The sequence below is a fragment of the Monopterus albus genome, unplaced genomic scaffold (assembly GCF_001952655.1).
Source record: "Monopterus albus unplaced genomic scaffold, M_albus_1.0 scaffold39.1, whole genome shotgun sequence".
In the NCBI taxonomy this organism is placed as follows: domain Eukaryota; kingdom Metazoa; phylum Chordata; class Actinopteri; order Synbranchiformes; family Synbranchidae; genus Monopterus; species Monopterus albus.
In genome coordinates, this window is record NW_018127919.1 from 1714844 (window position 1) to 1715321 (window position 478).

The window sequence follows — 478 nt, forward strand, 5'->3', positions numbered from 1 at the left end:
GACATAGTAGTGGTGGACAAACAGAAGAAGAAGGCCGTAGTGATAGATGTAGCAATCCTAAGCGATAGCAACATCAGGAAGAAGGAACACGAGAAGTTCGAGAAATACCAAGGGCTGAAAGAAGAGCTAGAAAAGATGTGGAAGGTGAAGGCACAAGTGGTCCTCGTGGTAATAGGGACACTGGGGGCTGTGACCCCCAAACTGGGAGAGTAGCTCCAGCAGATCCCAGAAAGAACATCTGAGATCTCTGTCCAGAAGAGTGCAGTCCTAGGAACAGCTAAGATACTGCGCAGGACCCTCAAACTCCCAGGCCTCTGGTAGAGCAGTGGTCCCCAACCCCCGGGCCGCGGACCGGTACCGGTCCGTGGATCAATTGGTACGGGGCCGCACAAGAAATCATTAATTATTTCCGTTTTATTTATTATCTGAGTCTGAACGATCTTTTATTTTGAAAAATGACCGCATTCTCTCGGTTACA